Here is a 19,506-nt window from a genome sequence, read left to right on the forward strand (position 1 = left end):
CTGTGGTAGGAGAGATACAGTGACTGTTGTAAACTTCCATTATCAAACAAAGGTTTAATGTTGTTCTGAGATCAGAGGGAAAGATAGATGTGTGTAATATAATAATTCATAGAGAACAACACTAATGGAAAGTAGAACACACTCTGTTTGCAGCAGGCATTCCTTTGTAAAAAGGATATTAGAAGACCAAACAACAAAAAACATCTGTTTTAATATTTAATGCAGAAGGGCAAAGGTGCAATTTGTCTATATAATTTAAATACTTCCACCTAAATAGAAGTAAGAATAGAGTGTAAACAGCTACCAGGGAGGAAAGTTGTGTTTGCTCTTTCAGTTACATACTGAGAGTAAAATAACATATTTGTTGTTGGGGATTGAAATTGACTTGGATCAATGGTTTTTAAGACCTGTGCTTTGAAGGGGGTTACTGATCCTGAAAGCAGGGCAATGAAAAATCTCACACGCCTGATAAGAAATGGGCAGAGTTCTCTAGAGATTGACATGGCTTAAGCCATCATTTTCTGCAGGGTGCATGAGATCATTAAAATAAACGGTTCCCAGTTCTAATGGTTGTGGAGATAACCTTCCAAGTGTAAATCAAATGGAAAAACATTGCAGTACTGTCTGCAGACTCAGGAAGATTGTTTCCATGCCTCTGTTGCTGCTCAGAGCTTTGCTGGGCAGCAGTGAAGATCTCCTCTATGTCAGTTTTATGCTGCTGCAGAAGCCTGTATGCACTGCAAGAAGTAGGCAGTGGTGGTGGTCATGAAGTGTTGTGTGTGTAGCATATCAGACCTTTTCTCCTCATCCTTGCAGCAGTCAGGAGACCCCGAAGGCATGTAGCACTGGTCCGTCTCCCTTCCAGCAGCATGTGTGTTTATATGTGAGATGGTGGAGCTCACATTTATCACACCTACTAGCTGGAGACTGATATCTAAAATGGCTCCCTAAGGAGGGTCCAGGTACCTGGTGCCCTGATAAAAATCCCAGTAACTTCCCCCTTCCTAGCAGATGGGGGTTTTCACCAGGTTGTTGTCCCCTTGGCCTCACTATTCGAGTCTTTTGCCTTCTTCCTTTTCCACATTTGGCTCTGGCTACTAGGTGTCTGGTACCTTTTTCAAGCCCTGTCTGAAAACATTTGTACTGGTCTGGCCAGAATGCTTCTAGCCTTCAAGGTTAAAATAAGTATCAGACTTTTTTAAAGTCATGGCATTCTGATTGTCCTCTTGCTTCCTGCAAACACCCCCTCCCTCCTTCTTCCCCCTCCACCCCCACTTCACATTTCAGTTGCAATATGATTTTACTAGCCACTGTTTCTCAGATCCAGTGGAGTTGATTCATACATTGTTGTTCAAATACTGGGGTTACAACATTCCGGTTACTGGGAGGTGGTGTTATTGTTATTAATTATTATTATTATTATTAATAATGAATAATATTTATTATAGTGGCCCCATCCAAGGTTAGGGCCCCATTGCACAGGTCACTGTACAAATGCAGAGTAACGATACAGTCCCTACCCTGAAGAGGATGTGATCTAAATAGACAAGACAGATGAAAGGAGGGAAGACCAGTGACTTGCCCACGGTCAGCTAGCAGGCCAGTGGCAGAGCTGGGAGAAGAACCCAGATTTCCTGAGTCCCAATCCAGTCTAGTGTCGTACCCATTAGACCACCAAGCCTCTCATAGGTATTATTGTATAGATGTGCAGCAAACATTTCTAGCCCTGATGGTTCATAAGATATAAGACTTTTAAAGTTGCCACTGGTCTCTCTCTGTCTAGCAGTGATTTTATGGCACTGGTCCAAAGTCCTGGATGGTAGAGCAGTATAATTTTGAGTTTCTCTGCTGTGGTCCTACTTCACATTGTCAGGGAGTAAGTGAAAGAAGTTAGGTATGAAATGGCTCTGTTCTGGTGGCACCTAGGGCTGGAGATGATTTTGGTCGATCATCTAGCCTGGCCTCCTGTATCACACAGGCCATAGGACTTCCCCAGAATAATTCCGAGAGCAGACCTCGTAGCAAAATATCCAATCCTGATTTAAAAAGGGCCAGTGATGGACAATCCGCCACAACACTTGATAAATTGTTCCAGTGGTTCATTGCCCTCCCTATTAAAAGTGTTCGTGTTATTTTCAGACTGAATTTGTCTAACTGCAATTTCCAGACAGGAAAAAATAAATTAGAGAGGTACTGACAACCTCCAGCTTCCAGGTAAATGACTTGCTTAAGTGGTTGTGTAGCTTAAAGGAAGGACCTGAATGAGGAGCTCATATGACAGCAGAGTGTGGAGGGAAGGGAAGAACAGAAGGAGAAAGTCTAGGGGGGAGTGGGAGGAGGTGAGAAGGGGAGCAGAGAAGTGAAAGCTGTTTGTTGCACTGCAGTAGAAGAGTTCTGAGGTACAGTACTAACCTTAAGTCAGTGGTGTTAATGTGAAGTTACATCAATCTTAAAATTGTTAGTAGCAGCTAATGATGATTTATAATATTGAAACACTCATTAATCTGGAGTAGAATTTCTCCTTGCATTGGCCTTCCCCACCCGAACCCTTCTGCATAACAGCCTTGCAAACATCTCAGTCTCACCTCTCTGGGGAGTGAATGGTTTGAAGTGGCAGCTGTTTCCTCTGCTAGGGCTTCCTGGTGGACAGCTGGTATGTGCTCATCATTACAGCTTGCCGCACTTTGGTGTATCGGTGAGGGTATCTGCAGGTGTGTTGCCTTCTTCTGGCCGGCCCTGCTGTTCCCACCTACTTTCTGCCTCATTGTTGTGGTATTGAGCTCTTTGCACGTGTGGGCTTTGAGGCTTACATTTATTTCTTTCTGTTACGCAGGGCAGTAAAGTCAGATGCTTGTTAGCCAGCTCATAGCACAGCAGATGCAGCGGTAATCTAGTAATGTATAGTGACTGGAGACACTGTCCATATTGCTCGCACAGTTTGAGACAGAGTAACTAGAAACAAGGTTCGGCACAATACCCGCAGCTCAATGAATTGCATCCCCATAGGAGCTAAAACTGCAGTTTCTGCCTTATTAATTGAAAAAAGCTGGTCCGCTAGAGAAAGCGACTGATTTTTTACAGTAGGCCCTGAAATGAGCACTCGTGCATCCTCCATACAATTGTAATAATGATCTTGTATTGACAGAGCAACGTACACCCAGGGGATCCCAAAACGCTATTCAAATATCTGAATTGCAAATAAATTTGCTTCGCTGGGGTTGCACAGGTGTGAAGAGAGTGGTGTGTTTGTCTCTGTTTGTGTGTGTGTACAGAGGCAAAAAGCTGCATACAGTATTAACCTGAATGTTCCACGTTTCCAAGAGGCAAGTGACATGTTCGGTATTAGAGCGAATAGAGAAATGCCAATTATTTTCCCTGGGAAAATTTGAAAAATGTCATGTTTGATTTTTTTTCCCTGAAGTTGATTCCCCTGCCCCCAACCCCAGATTTAAAAAACCGACATCTAAAAAAATTGCTTTTTGAAAACGGAAAACCAAAACTTTTTACCTTAAACAACAATTTTTACGGAACAAGATGTGACTTTGGGTTTTTCAAGTAAAAACTGGAAAATGTTGCCCAAAATTGGTCTCCAAGCCATTTTTATTAACAATGTTTTAACAAAAGCAAGCAAACAAGCAACACCAGACAAGTGAACCAGCTCTAATTGAATTCCCATCTCCTTGTTAGGGAAGAAAAAAGTTAATTGTTGTTGTTACAGTAGCATACAGAGACCCTCATTAGGATGAAGACCTAATTGTGCAAAGCGCTGTACAGACATATATAAAAGAGCGTTGACTTTATTTGAACAAGTCACTTCCCTTCTGTTTGCCTCGGTTTCCCCTATTCCCAACAAGTCATTGGTGTGATCCATGATGCTGCAAAGACTTACACACATGATTAACGGTACTGCTGCAAGCAATGACATTGATTTCAGTGGGAATAATGATAAAAACCTCCATGTAAGGGATGAAGATGTTGAAAGAGTTCTTCATAGTGCAGCTGTGCTGAGTGGGTCTAAAATTGATTGGGACAGTATGTGGAGTTTTGTAACACCTTGAATAGCCTCTTTCAAATCCAGAAGAACACAACCCGCATATCTTAAGGGCATGGGAGTGGGATACTGAACCATGCCTATTTGGGGCACCCGACTTGAATGCGGAGTTTTAGGCAGTGAATGAAAGTTGTTACCCTCTGATTGCTGAGCTTGAGGCCTGGTGGATCTGCAATTGGGAGGGGTGATTACAGCACATGTAGACATACCAGAGCTAGATCAAAGCTAGCTTGAGTTACAGTAATAGTGAAATTGCAGCTGTGTGGGTGTCTGCATGGGCTACCCTGTGTACATACTCGAGTGGCTGCCGCCTGTGCTAACTTGGCTTCGCTCCTGTTGTTACTTGAGCTCGCAAAATCAAAGCTAGCTTGGGCATGTCTATGCTGGGGTTGCCACCTTTCTAATTGCTGGTAACTGGACCCTGAGGCCCCGCCACTTCCCTGAGGCCCTTCCCCTTGCCCGGCCTCCTTCCTCGAGGCCCTTTCCCCATCTCCGCCTCTTGCCCCCCAGGCCCTGCTCCCTTCCTTCCCTCCCCACATCACTCACTGGATTGTCTCAAGGAGCCTGCCTGCAGGTAGGAGGTGGCTCAGCTGAGCAGGGGCTGGCGCGGGTTAATGACCTGGTGCCTCCCCTTGCCCTGTGGTAACCGGACTTTTGGTTCCAGTGCCGTTTAGCCCCGAAAACCAGACTCTCCAGGTGAAAAACGGTCAGGTGGCAACCCTAGTCTATGCATGGTGCAGTCACCTCCCCATTGCAGAGCAGACGTACCGCTAGGATTAAATTCACCCCTGTGCAGAGCGTAGGGTTGCCAGGCATGTGGTTTTTGACCAGAACGGCTGGTCAAAAAGGGACCCTGGCGTCTCCAGTTAGCACTGCTGACCAGGCTGTTAAAAGTGTGGTTGGTGGCATAGCGGGAGTCCGGGGCTAAGGCAGGCTCCCTTCCTGCCCTAGTTTTGTGTGGCTGCTGGAAGCAGCCACCAGGTCCTTGCGGCTCCTAGGCGCATGGAGGGCCAGGGAGGCTCCGTGCATTGTCCCTGCCCTGAGGGCCCACACCACAGCTCCCATTGGCCGGGAACCACGACCAATGGGAGCTGTGGAGGCGGTGCCTGCAGGCACGAGCACAGTGCACAGAGCCTCCCTGGCTGCCTGTGCAGGGCTGCAAGAACCTGGCGGTTGCTTCCTGGGAGTCACGGTAAGTGCTGGCGGGATCCCGAACCCCCTCCCTCACCGCAACCCCTTCCCCAGCCCGGAGCCCCCTCCTGCACCCAAACTCCCTTCCGGAGACTGCACGCTGGGGCCTCAGGGAAGGGGTGGGGCAGGGGTGCTCATTTTTGTGTGATTAAAAAGTTGGCATCCTTAGCAGGGGGCCAGAGCAAATCCTATGCACCACTTAAAACTTCCTTTTAAAATTCACCCAGCCTGCAGATGTGTACGCCAAACAAAGCACCCTCATGACTACAACTACAATACCCACCTGCGGAAGTGAAGAAACAGATTGACAGAGCCAGAAGAGTTCCCAGAAGTCAACTACTACAGGACAGGCCTAACAAAGAAAATAACAGAACGCCACTAGCCGTCACCTTCAGCCCCCAACTAAAACCCCTCCAACGCATTATTAAGGATCTACAACCTATCCTGAAGGATGACCCAACACTCTCACAAATCTTGGGAGACAGGCCAGTCCTTGCCTACAGACAACCCCCCAACCTGAAGCAAATACTCACAAGCAACCACATACCACACAACAGAACCACTAACCCAGGAACCTATCCTTGCAACAAGGCCCGTTGCCAACTGTGCCCCACATATGTATTCAGGGGACACCATCACAGGGCCTAATAACATCAGCCACACTATCAGAGGCTCGTTCACCTGCACATCCACCAATGTGATATGTGCCATCATGTGCCAGCAATGCCCCTCTGCCATGTACATTGGTCAAACTGGACAGTCTCTACGTAAAAGAATAAATGGACACAAATCCGATGTCAAGAATTATAACATTCATAAACCAGTCGGAGAACACTTCAATCTCTCTGGTCACACAATCACAGACATGAAGGTCGCTATCTTACAACAAAAAAACTTCAAATCCAGACTCCAGCGAGAAACTGCTGAATTGGAATTCATTTGCAAATTGGATACTATTAATTTAGGCTTAAATAGAGACTGGGAGTGGCTAAGTCATTATGCAAGGTAGCCTATTTCCCCTTGTTTTTTCCTACCCCCTCCTCCCCCGCCCCCGGCGTTCTGGTTAAACTTGGATTTATGCTGGAAATGGCCCACCTTGATTATCATACACATTGTAAGGAGAGTGGTCAGTTTGGATGAGCCATTACCAGCAGGAGAGTGAGTTTTTGTATGTGTGTGTGGGGGGAAGGGGGGAAGAAGACCTGGATTTGTGCTGGAAATGGCCCACCTTGATTATCATACACATTGTAAGGAGAGTGATCACTTTAGATAAGCTATTACCAGCAGGAGAATGGGGTGGGAGGAGGTATTGTTTCATGGTCTCTGTGTATATAATGTCTTCTGCAATTTCCACAGTATGCATCCGATGAAGTGAGCTGTAGCTCACGAAAGCTTATGCTCAAATAAATTGGTTAGTCTCTAAGGTGCCACAAGTACTCCTTTTTTTTTTTACCCTCATGACTGAAACCCTTATTGCCAGCTTTGGCTGAAAAGGTCTGGACTGAATCACTTACAGAGGCTGAATTCCCTTCTCAGCCCTGGAAAGGGGTTCCTGCCTCCGGGTTGAGTCACAATGGCAAGAGACACAGACTGGGGGTAGCCGAAATTCCTCCTGGCCTTTGCTGTCCCTTGGATAAACAGTCTTCCAGCATTTTGGTTTGAAGGCCTGTTGGTGGAGCATCTCTCACCAGAGCTTCAGTTTGCTTAAAAAAACTTTTAATTTTAAAAAAAATACAGATTGCATCCTGCATAGCTTTTGTTTGCATACTCTTTCCTGCTGACCCCGGACTTCTCTTATTGCATCAGGTTTGTGTCCAACCTTGCTTCGTAAAAGCCTGCCCTCTTGAGAGAGTAAACAGCAGGTTTGTTGTCAGATGAATGTTCAGTTCAGTCTCTAATGGATGGACAGATGCTCACAGCCAGAAGTCCAGAATTAGATCTTCGTAGGCAAACGGTAAATACAAATTCCCTTTGGGACAGAAGGGGAATGGAATCTGTCATCTAAGGAACCAAGCACAGTAAGAGTGCAAGTCCTGCGTTGTGAGTAAGCTTAGAAGGTGGAAGGATTCGATTTTTATCGGTGAGCGTCGGTAAATGATGAAAAAAAATTTCCACTGATGAAAATTGAAATGTACAGAGAGGAAAAGTTAAAAAAAATATGCTTCCTGAAAACTTATTAGACACTGTCATGAAATAATTATCTGACGCTGCCATATAATTTCTTTCAACTGTGAAAATTTAAGTGGATAAAAATGGAAAAAATGCTTAAAAATAAACATTGATCTTATCCACCAAAATTATTTTAAAAAATTCAAATTCTGCCAAGCATAATTACGAGGGATCGTAGACTAAAGAAGGCTCTGTTTTGAAAACTCGATCTTAACCTATGAAGCGATTTGATGCGACAGGGATGCCTCTTGCCTAGTTTCTGCCCAATTGTAGCACCTTGCATCAGAAAATCTCAGTGCTTTACAAATATTAAAGAACTATTAAATCAGTTGAAGAAATCTGACAAGCCCATTTGAGAGAGAGAGAGAGGGAAGTATTACTATCTCTGTTTTATAGATAGAGAAATGGAGGCCTAAGGAGTATGGAACTTACCCATGGTCCCACGGGAAGTCTATGGTGGAGCTTCTCTGAACTGTGCTGTAATCCACAGGGAAATCTTTCCCCTTCATAGTTTCTTAAGCCTTGATCTTGCAGTGCGTGGTGTGCGGGTGAGACTCCTGTATGTATGTTAGGTTCATTACAGGATTGGGGCCTTCGAAATGACAGCCTTTTCTTCTGCAGTGTAAGGCAATAACATATCCTTCCTTATGTTGATATCCAAATAAAAAATCTGAATGTGTGTGAAAGGATGCTGTCAGCTTAGAGAAGGCTTAATTTCTTTTAAAGTTACAAAATCTGAATATGTATAAATAAAACAATAACAGAAAAACACAACCCCCCCTCACTTTTTTCCTTGGGCGCTTGTGGACGAGGGAAAACCCACCAACATAATAGTATTGTGCTAGTGCGGCAGAGCTAGGGAATGAGGCCGACGATAGCAAAGCTGGAAAAGGTTCAGCTAGTTTCAGTGTCCATGCTAAGTGAAATGCAAAATGTAAATTTCTGAAAAGCTGCAACATCAATTAAATGCTTACAATTCTTTTAGTTTTCATCCTCGGGGGTGTGGGGGGGGCGCAGGAAAAGAGATGCACAAATATGGAGTTGAAATAAAGAATGCATAAGGCTTTTTTATTGGGGAGTAAAAGGAAAAATTAAGAGCATCTTTATGAGGTGTCCTATCACCCCCCACCCCCAAAATGGGCACATAGCCAGGGAAGGATAATCGGATAAGGAGAAAACTGGCCCCATAAATTGCAGAAGGATAGATTTTGTTTAAGATCCATTGGTCTTTTTTCTGTGTGTAACAAACTTTAACACAAGTTGTGATCAAAATTTGAATCCTTAGCACCAAAGCACAGACTTTGAACTATCACTGAGCTTAAAGGAGCTAAATTAGCTGGCAGGAGTAGTGTAGGCTATTATACTTTATATGGACTAGCCATTAGCAGATGGCTTCCAGTGCCGAGGAGGTGAGTGGGAAGCGAGTAGGTCGAAGTGTTGGGAAACACAGCCCTCAGGGATTGTGAGCTAACATTGGAGGACTGTCAAAACCTATGCTCCGTAACCCGTCAGCTGTATCCAGACTGCAAAGTAGGTGGGTTAGAGCCCACTTTAGAGCAAAACCCAAGTTCTAACCTATACCTCTAGCTGGGCAAACAGACCTGGGTTCAAAACCCCTATACATCCAGGTTTTTAAGGGTTTTGTGTGTGGGCAGAAGCAAGTTTGGGCTAAAAGCTGGGGAAAAGCCTGGGTAAACTCTTCCGTGAAGACATACTGGGACCCAGGAACCTGTTGGTGCCAACTAGCAAGGGGCACAGAGACCATGCATAAGGGGTCACAGGACTCTTCTGAGTCTGATATTCACCAAAAGAGCATCATGGGAGATCTCAGATAAAAGCTGGTGCCACACAGGTCATCATTATTGTAGCAAAACATATGTATGGAGGTTGTGTAAGGAGTTATGTATATACACTGCAAATGTGTTCTTAAAGTCTGTGGCCAGGGACTTGTCACCAGCTAAGGTGAAAAACAGGTGTTCTGTCAGACAAGACATGTTTATCTAGCTGGCTGTTTACATGTAAATTAAGTATTGTATAGTTCACAGTGGGTCTCCTCTCACCAGTCTGGACTTAATGCTAATAAAGATTTGTAAAAATTTCATAGAGAGAGAAGTAACAGGAAAAGCAAGAAGCAAAGTGGGGGAGGGGAGGAGGAGGGTGGGCTGGCTATGTTGAGGTTCACCTCAAAGATTTGTTCTAGTATATTTAGGGAACAGAAAAGACACCCTGTCTTCCTTTACCGAGGAAGTGAACAGGCAGTGAGTTTACTTCATGAAAGAAGGGTCTCAACCAGGTTTTAATGAAAACACTGGAGAGAACTTTGGTGTAACAAGCTTCTTTAGACAAGAGGTTAACCTGTGAGTTAAGTTTAGTCTCTAGCAAGCGTGTTACGATTTTGTTTTATATGTAACCATTTGTCTCCAGTATCCTTCCTCACTATTATTTGAATTGCTGCGCTTTGATAACACAATTATTTTTGCTTTCACTATAACTATATCTAAGAGCTGTGGTGTTAAGCAAGGTGATGGTCCTGAGTGAATCTTACAAGCTGGCGTGTGCTGTTGCTTTGAGCACAGCAGGCCTGGTAATTCTGACAGTGTCCAATGGATAAGGGGCTGCACAAGGCAGGGAACGCTGAGAGGACTCGAGGCTTGGTTTGTGCCTTTCACTAGACTGAACAGAGAGAGCAAAGGCTGTGGAGGCCTGGAAGGCAGAGCTTTTGCTGCTGGAGGCTGGTGGTTTCAGGGAGCTGATCCACAGCAGGCATGGATAAGACTGCTTCACGCTAAGGCAGAGTTGTGAGGCACCTCGCCACATCTGGGTACCTCTGGGGAGCATCATACATACCTTAACAGAGGACGTAACACATGCTTTATGAGTGTATTACACATGGAAGTCTGAAAACTCTTATTTTCTTCAGGCCTCGCATTGCCTTGTCCAACACAGAGACATGTTTTTGAGTGTTTGTTGTTCTCTCTTAAAAGCTTAACTCAATTTTAAACAAGATATAGGCACAAAAATCAAATTAAAAAGAAAGATACCAAGATAGGAAAGATACCAAACTAAGAAGTCACTGATAATGAATGGAACGTGAGAAATGATATTAAAGGAGCTATTAAGTTATAGGATTCCTAATGCTTAAAAGCTGTTCCATTTTGTCACGCTTGAGAACCACTCTTAAATTGTTCAATCAAGAAGTGAATGGATTCAGTGGTTTGTAATATGAAGTTGTGCAGTCACCCTTCTGATCTTGAAAGCTTATTTTAATGTTGAAGGTTAATACATACCGGCGATTGCCATTATATATTGCATATAAGATGTACTTTGCCACAGTAAAATAACGTAGGCAGTAACTAGCAAGTTTTTTAATGGTGGTGTCAAGGTTCCTTCCCCACTCTGAACTCTAGGGTACAGATGTGGGGACCTGCATGAAAAGCTCCTAAGCTTACTTTTGCCAGCTTAGGTTAAAACTTCCCCAGGGTACAAACTATTTTACCCTTTGCCCTTGGACTTCCACTGCCACCACCAAACTTTATCTGGGTTCCTGAAAAAACGTAGTTTGGAAACATCTTTCCCCCCAAAATCCTCCCAACCCTTGCACCCCACTTCCTGGGGAAGGTTTGGTAAAAATCCTCACCAATTTGCATAGGTGACCACAGACCCAAACCCTTGGATCTTAGAACAATGAAAACGCATTCAGTTTCCTTACAAGAAGACTTTTAATAGAAGGAAAAAAAAGAATCACCTCTGTAAAATCAGGATGGTAAATCCCTTACAGAGTAATTAGATTCAAAACATAGAGAATCCCTCTAGGCAAAACCTTAAGTTACAAAAAAGACACACAGACAGGAATATTCATTCTATTCAGCACAGCTATTTTCTCAGCCATTTAAAGAAATCATTATCTAACGCATACTTACTAGATTACTTACTAAGTTCTAAGACTCCATTCCTGTTCTGTCCCCGGCCAAAGCATCACACAGACAGACACAGACCCTTTGTTTTTCTCCCTCCTCCCAGCTTTTGAAAGTATCTTGTCTCCTCACTGGTCATTTTGGTCAGGTGCCAGCGAGGTTACCTTTAGCTTCTTAACCCTTTACAGGTGAGAGGATTTTTCCTCTGGCCAGGAGGGATTTTAAAGGGGTTTACCCTTCCCTTTATATTTATGACAGGTGGTCACTGCATTTGAGAGTTTTCTGTCGATAAACGTTTGCATACTCAGCTGTATTTTCTGATTATAGCATGTCATCTAATAATTTTACAAACTTGTTTTAGTTTGGTTCTTAGTTAGTTGGTACCAGAATAATTGGTTCATGGAGACCTTGAAACAAGGTGTGACTGAAATGTGTTGCCTGTTAGCCAACCAGCAAGAGTCATTAATGGATAGGCCAGCTTTGTGCATCTTGAGCTCACCATGATGTATTGCGATAGAGTAAGTGAGGCTTGGAGGTAGACACAGGTCAAAACACAACATGAACATTCCTATAAGTGACATTCCATTCTACCAATGATCACACACTTATACAACCTGCTACCATAGACTCTTCCTTTCTGACATGAGCCCATATCCACGCACCAGCTTCTTCAGAGGAAATCCTCAACCTTTACTGTTTTGTCCAGATGTTGCGTGCATATAGAATCATAGACTTTAAGGTCAGAAGGGACCATACATAGGTGAGAGGTTTATTGCAGGAGTGGGTGGGTGAGATTCTGTGGCCTGCGTTGTACAGGAGGTCAGACTAGAGGATCGTAATGGTCCCTTCTGACCTTAAGAGTCTAGTCTGACCTCCTGCACAACGCAGGCCACAGAATCTCACCCACCCACTCCTGTAACAAACCCCTAACCTATGTCTGAGCTATTGAAGTCCTCAAATCGTGGTTTAAAGACTTCAAGGTGCAGAGAATCGTCCAGCGAGTGACCCATGCCCCACACTGTAGGGGAAGGCGAAAACCCCCTAGGGCCTCTTCCAGTCTGCCCTGGAGGAAAATTCCTTCCCGACCCCAAATATGGCGATCAGCTAAAACCTGAGCATGTGGGCAAGACTCACCAGCCAGATATCCAGGAAAGAATTCTCTGCAGTAACTCAGGTCCCACCCCATCTAGCATCCCATCACAGGTCATTGGACATATTTACCGCTAATAGTCAAAGATCAAATTAATTCCCATATATCGGTGTTTGCCATATAAATTAGATTTTTCCTTTACAGTGGCCATTTTAAGCTTGTCCTTCCACTATTCCAGGAGCTCCATCCTCAGTGGCTGGGGGAATGGGTGGGACACAGCTACCTTGAAAGGCAGAGGATATTGAAGCTGGCGGACTCACTGAGAGCTGCTGCAGTGCTTTCGGGACTGTGCCGTTAGGGAAGGTTCCCCGTGCATGAGGCACTGCTGAACGTAGCTTATGAACCCTGGGTGGCTACTACCCCTCTGGTCCTCCTCAGAGAGTGGTTCAGGCTTGTGCTCTTGCTTCCTTCAGGAGCTGCACAGCACACTGGATGATTTTGTGCCCTGTTAGCATTAGCACAACCCTCCGTGGAATTCAGTTTCCTGATTTAGGTCCATGGTTTAGGTCTAACTTGCTTCACAGGAAGTGAGGCCTTGACTCTAAGGAAGATCATAAAGGATGAGATCCTTGATGGTTGAGTAGACTGCTCTTCCATCTAAAGTCCTTTACAGTTGCATGGGGAATAGGATGCAATTCGAAAGCGGAGGGAAGGGAGACAGTGTATGGTATAATGGGAGAATGAGTAGCTCTATGTCTTTCCATGTTTAGCCAGTAGAGACATCTATGTCATTCTTCAATCACTGTACTACCTGTGTCACAATAAATTCCTTGAGAACTGAAATATGAGATAAATCCACCCTGCCCATATACTCGCGGAGGAGTGTTTTTCCGATACCTTTAAATACGACTGATGGTCATAGAAACTTGCTGAGACACATTTCTGAAAGGGTGAAGGGAAAGGAAGGGGCAATGTACTAATTGTAAATTAACCGTGGTCTCTTATATCTCTGACCAGAGAACATCCAATGGAGACCAATTAGTTACTGCATCTTTTGTTTTGCTTTTAAGAAGCATAATGCTAAATTGATCAGTTGGGTCAAGGTCAGATAAAAATTGAATATTTAATGTGTTACAAACTCCCTTCTCACAGAGTGATGGGCTGGGAAGCAGAATCAAATAGGATGGAAAGCTTCAGTTTTTGTCCTGTTAACCCAGTAACCTGAGATATTACAGCAGGCCTGTTTGGGAGAGTTAAATTATTATCGTTGGAATTACTGTAATTCCTGGAGACTCCAACAGAGAGAAACATAGCAATAGACAATCTTTGCCTTGAACAGCTTACGGTGTAATGATGCAGGCCCAACAAAATGTGGGAGGGGGGCACAGAGAGATAATGGACTTGCCGACATTCACAAACAGGAAGTCTGTGAAGGATCCACAAATTGAACTCGCCTTTCCTGAGTTCCACTGTCTTTACTGCAGGACTGTCTGGATAAATCCATAGATATCAGTCACTAAATTGTGGTAGATTCAGGTTCTAAAAGTAAGGGGCTGGGTTCTGACAGCGTTACTGATGTTAAGTAGCATCTTTCTACATGAGTCCCACTGGAACCGTTGGGATTATTTGCAGAGTAAGGTACTACTCAGGGTGAGTTGGAGTGGCAGAATCAGGACCAAAACTAACAAATGGAATGAAAAACACCACCTCTGTCTGGTCTATCTGTGAACAGAGGCTGAATGAGATCAAGAGTCTGGCAAAGGTAACTTCATATAAGAAAAAAGAAAAGGAGTACTTGTGGCACCTTAGAGACTAACCAATTTATTTGAGCATGAGCTTTCATGAGCTACAGCTCACTTCATCGGATGCATACCGTGGAAACTGCAGTAGACATTATATACACACAGAGACCATGAAACACAATACCCCCTCCCACCCCACTGTCCTGCTGGTAATAGCTTATCTAAAGTGATCATAAAGTTGGGCCATTTCCAGCACAAATCCAGGTTTTCTCACCCTCCACCCCCCCACACACAAACTCACTCTCCTGCTGGTAATAGCCCATCCAAAGTGACCACTCTCTTCACAATGTGTATGATAATCAAGGTGGGTCATTTCCAGCACAAATCCAGGTTCTCTCACTCCCTCACCCCACTCCAAAAACCACACACAGAAACTCACTCTATGGATGTAGAAGCCCTCTACACCAACATTCCACACAAAGATGGACTACAAGCCGTCAAGAACACTATCCCCAATAATGTCACGGCTAACCTGGTGGCTGAACTTTGTGACTTTGTCCTTACCCATAACTATTTTACATTTGGGGACAATGTATACCTTCAGATCAGCGGCACTGCTATGGGTACCCGCATGGCCCCACAGTATGCCAACATTTTTATGGCTGATTTAGAACAACACTTCCTCAGCTCTCGTCCCCTAATGCCCCTACTCAACTTGCGCTACATTGATGACATCTTCATCATCTGGACCCATGGAAAAGAAGCCCTTGAGGAATTCCACCATGATTTCAACAATTTCCATCCCACCATCAACCTCAGCCTGGTCCAGTCCACACAAGAGATCCACTTCCTGGACACTACAGTGCTAATAAACAATGGTCACATAAACACCACCCTATACCGGAAACCTACTGACCGCTATTCCTACCTACATGCCTCCAGCTTTCACCCTGACCACACCACACGATCCATCGTCTACAGCCAAGCTCTGCGATACAACCGCATTTGCTCCAACCCCTCAGACAGAGACAAACACCTACAAGATCTCTATCAAGCTTTCTTACAACTACAATACCCACCTGCGGAAGTGAAGAAACAGATTGATAGAGCCAGAAGAGTTCCCAGAAGTCACCTACTACAGGACAGGCCTAACAAAGAAAATAACAGAACGCCACTAGCCGTCACCTTCAGCCCCCAACTAAAACCCCTCCAACACATTATTGAGGATCTACAACCTATCCTGAAGGATGACCCAACACTCTCACAAATCTTGGGAGACAGGCCAGTCCTTGCCTACAGACAGCCCCCCAACCTGAAGCAAATACTCACCAACAGCCACATACCACACAACAGAACCACTAACCCAGGAACTTATCCTTGCAACAAGGCCCGTTGCCAACTGTGCCCCACATATCTATTCAGGGGACACCATCACAGGGCCTAATAACATCAGCCACACTATCAGAGGCTCGTTCACCTGCACATCCACCAATGTGATATATGCCATCATGTGCCAGCAATGCCCCTCTGCCATGTACATTGGTCAAACTGGACAGTCTCTACGTAAAAGAATGAATGGACACAAATCAGATGTCAAGAATTATAACATTCATAAACCAGTCGGAGAACACTTCAATCTCTCTGGTCACGCAATCACCGACATGAAGGTCACTATCTTACAACAAAAAAACTTCAAATCCAGACTCCAGCGAGAAACTGCTGAATTGGAATTCATTTGCAAATTGGATACTATTAATGTAGGCTTAAATAGAGACTGGGAGTGGCTAAGTCATTATGCAAGGTAACCTATTTCCCTTTGCTTTTTCCTACCCCCCCCCCCCCCCCGACGTTCTGGTTAAACTTGGATTTAAACTGGGAGAGTGGTCAGTTTGGATGAGCTATTACCAGCAGGAGAGTGAGTCTGTGTGTGTGTGTGTGTGTTCCCCCGGGGGAGGGGTGGGTGGTGGTGGTGGTGGTGAGAAAGCCTGGTTCTGTGCTGGAAATGACCCACCTTGATTATCATGCACATTGTAGGGAGAGTGGTCACTTTGGATGAGCTATTACCAGCAGGAGTGTGAGTTTGTGTGTGTGATTTTTGGAGGGGGGTGAGGGGGTGAGAGAACCTGGATTTGTACAGGAAATGGCCCACCTTGATTATCATACACATTGTGAAGAGAGTGGTCACTTTGGATGGGCTATTACCAGCAGGAGAGTGAGTTTGTGTGGGGGGGGGCAGAGGGTGAGAAAACCTGGATTTGTGCAGGAAATGGCCCAACTTGATGATCACTTTAGATAAGCTATTACCAGCAGGACAGTGGGGTGGGAGGGGGTATTGTTTCATGGTCTCTGTGTGTATATAATGTCTACTGCAGTTTCCACGGTATGCATCCGATGAAGTGAGCTGTAGCTCACGAAAGCTCATGCTCAAATAAATTGGTTAGTCTCTAAGGTGCCACAAGTACTCCTTTTCTTTTTGCAAAGACAGACTAACACGGCTGTTACTCTGAAACCTGTCATATAAGAAAGTAATTGACAAATTTTTGGCTAACCCCAAACCAATGAAAAACATGGGTGTTATAATTCTATTACATTTTGTCACATACGTTTTGTCTCCTAAAGACAGCACGGCTACATAAATGGTCTGTTCATTCACTGCATGAGTGACATTAGACATCTTGAGTTTATCTGAGCAAAATCTATTTTAGTGGAAAATTCTTGACCCTGGAAGCTAGGTGAGGAATAATTTGGGGACTAAATAAAGTGGGGGAGTAGAAACTGAACTATGTTTAAAAATATTTTGGAATCAACGTTGATCAGTGAGAGTGTCCTATAATAATTTCAAATACAAAGTTATCTGTAAGATTTTTCCAGCAAATTGCATTGCTGCTTTGGGGCAGGGAACAGGTAGAGTCTTTGGCTTCCATCTCGTCAAAAAGAAGCATAAGTTTTGGCAACAGCAGATCTGTAAATATTTTATAGAATTCAGTAGGGAATCCATCTGGACCAGCGTTCTTTTTTTAGCCTTCACTTCTCTTATGGCTTAATTTTATCCACAGAGAACCGCAATCTTAAAACTTCTTGAATTGACTTTGAAAATGTGTTTTGAAATAACCCCTCACAATAATGGAATAGAAGCAAGTATTTATTGTAGATCTATTTAAAATGGGCCTATCCATCCCCTTTGCCGCTTGTACACACTTTGTTTTACAATGAAAGCATTTACTTACAGTACCTGCGATATAGGCAGTATCCCTCAGAATCTAATTGATGTAACTGTTTATAATACTCAGATGAAGTAGCGGGAATATGCTTTTTTTCCTCATGAGTATTTAATAATTAAGAGCCAAATTGTGCTGCCTTTGTTTACGCAGAGCACACCTTCTTCCTTGAGCGGTCTCATGGAAGTAAAGGAAACTGTACAAGGAATAAAGTAGAACTTAACATGATGAGTATGTATATCCCAATCTAGTCCCAGGCTCTTTAAAATTCATGGAATATTTTGGTTTAATTGCTTAATTTTATGTTTGGAGTTACACTAATTAAACTGTGCTTCAATTCCAATGTTTTGTTTCATTTCATTTCATTGCCTACGACTTGGGCATCATATATATTGTTTTGAAAGGATTCCCTGCCTGATAAGTCTCTCTCATTGTTGCTTTTGTGGCTTCTTTTACAGTCTGGAAAAGGAGATTTGGGTTCAGATTTGAAAGAAAACAAACAAAAAATTCTATATTTAATTTAAAGGTAGTGTTTTCCATCTTCCCATAGTAGATTTCTCTTTAAGGTTTTTCCAAGTAAAATTAGACATGATCTGATGAGGCAATATTCTCTACTGTGAGGGTTTAGAAAAAGAGTCCTTCTCTTTGGGATTAACTAGCCATCCTAGATCATCCAGACTTGACTTTCTAATCAGTGATTTTAAAGCGTTATGAGCCTTGGGAGGTATATAATGTGCCATGGATCTGTACTCCTAGACACTCTCAGTGACTGCAGTCATTTCCACAATGTAAGTAAAAGAGCAACAGATAGTAATACTTCTACTGAAAAGGTTGCTGCCCGGATGAATATTTTGTTTCTCTTCTTGGATGGGGAGAATAATTCATCTGAAGCTGAGATCTTGCCACTGTTTTAGTTCCAGAATCAGAAAAGGATACGTCTCTTGAATCAGTTCAATCAATCAGATTCAAGAGTGGTTTGCATCATTTATGAGCATGTTTGCTTGGCATTTCTAGTCTCTCTACAGGACCCATCTCCATCTTGGAACTCCCTAGTGGTTCAGGTAATTTTCTCTCCTCTGAATATATTTTACCTCCTCAGAAAATGGAATATTTCCTTATTTTTCCATTGGCTGTATTAGCCTTTGAGCATTACCCGAGGGTATTTATTATCCCAGGCAGTTTTAGGCTGAGAGTAAATTCATAAGATTCTAAGGCCAGAAGGGACTGCCATGATCGTGTGCTCTGACCACCAGGACATGCAGATTGAAGCTGGATTGAAAGTACGTCTTTTAGAAAGATGTCTAATCTCATTTTAAATGTCCGCAAGTCCACTACCCCTCTTGGTAAACTGTTTAATTGCCCTCACAGCTAGGAAATTGCATCTTACTGCAAGGCTGAATTTGTCTAACGTCAGTTTCCAGCCGTGAGATCTCGGTATGCCTTTGTCAGCGCGGTTGAATGGCTCTCAACCGTCACATCTCTTTTTCATGTGTAAGTACCTGTACACAGAGATCAAGTCACCTCTCAGTCTTCTCTATTTCCAGCTATTAAATCAGCAATCCAAATGCATTTAACTAGGAACCAGCCTGTTTCCATAGATATTTTTAATAGCATTCTTCAGGAGGAGGCTGGTAGAGAGGTTCTGTTATGGTGGATCATATTAAAAAAAGTTCTGTATTAAAATCACAAATGAGTTTGATTCCCCATTGTTTAAATTCCAGGGTATCACTAATTAAGAGGTCTCTTGGTTTTTGGTCTCTTATTTTTACTGTTTCTTTCCCTCTCTGTGTGAAACTTGCAAGCTGCTGTTGTGTTAGTACATCCTAAGACAGAGTCTGTTCTCAAAGCAATACTTTGTAACAACAACTACTCAGGCAGAGAGAGACTCAAAGCGATACTTTGTAACAACAGAAACAGCACACAGAGACGCCCTGCCCTTTTGTTGTATTTATCTCGCTTTGTTAACAATTGTGATTAAAATAGAGATAGAGGATGTATGTGGATGGGTGCTTGGTGTGGATAACTGAATGATCAGGGAGGTGCCAGCCTAAGAATCCAGTGTCCATTGACTGAAGAAGGCGTCAAGTGGAAATAACCAGAGGACCCCCGGAGGACAGACTGGAATCCACCC

General features: G+C 43.6%; 1 protein-coding gene across 12 annotated transcripts in view; it reads left to right on the top strand.

The window, feature by feature from the left end:
* TSNARE1 (t-SNARE domain containing 1) overlaps positions 1-19,506 on the top strand; it is a 693,119-nt gene that overhangs the window by 131,655 nt on the left and 541,958 nt on the right. The gene's annotated exons all lie outside the window — the stretch shown is intronic.

This window comes from Lepidochelys kempii, chromosome 2 (assembly GCF_965140285.1).
Source record: "Lepidochelys kempii isolate rLepKem1 chromosome 2, rLepKem1.hap1, whole genome shotgun sequence".
In the NCBI taxonomy this organism is placed as follows: Eukaryota; Metazoa; Chordata; order Testudines; family Cheloniidae; genus Lepidochelys; species Lepidochelys kempii.